Source organism: Penaeus monodon, chromosome 30, assembly GCF_015228065.2.
Source record: "Penaeus monodon isolate SGIC_2016 chromosome 30, NSTDA_Pmon_1, whole genome shotgun sequence".
Classification (NCBI taxonomy): Eukaryota; Metazoa; Arthropoda; class Malacostraca; order Decapoda; family Penaeidae; genus Penaeus; species Penaeus monodon.
Window position 1 is genome coordinate 23,738,517 of NC_051415.1, and position 370 is coordinate 23,738,886.

Consider the following 370-nt stretch of genomic DNA (forward strand, 5'->3'; position numbering starts at 1 on the left):
TTCAAGAATGAACAAGTAAATGTCATTGAACAATAAAGTGTGTACTCTATCATCTCCGGACGAACAGATAGCCTATCAAGTCAATATTTTTAAGCCTTCATAATATAAGGATATGTAGACAGTGATATCACATTGATACGCGATCACTGAATTCTGCAGATGCATTTAATCTTATTGGCTGTCGTTGCGGAATTATGGTGATCGTATAAACGTTAGATTAAGATGTTAAAAGGATGCCCTGCTTGATTCTGCAACAACTTTCTATTTCGTACCAAGGTATACTCTTTGTTTATTCAATAACGAGCTTTTTATTTTACCTTAAATTCACAACATCAACTATAATATTCAATTAATTGATTTATTTTTCATT

At 31.6% G+C, this 370-nt stretch overlaps 1 pseudogene; it reads right to left on the reverse strand.

Annotated features, from left to right (window-relative positions):
• The window catches only part of LOC119592654, a 22,140-nt pseudogene that overhangs the window by 20,314 nt on the left and 1,456 nt on the right, over positions 1-370 (reverse strand).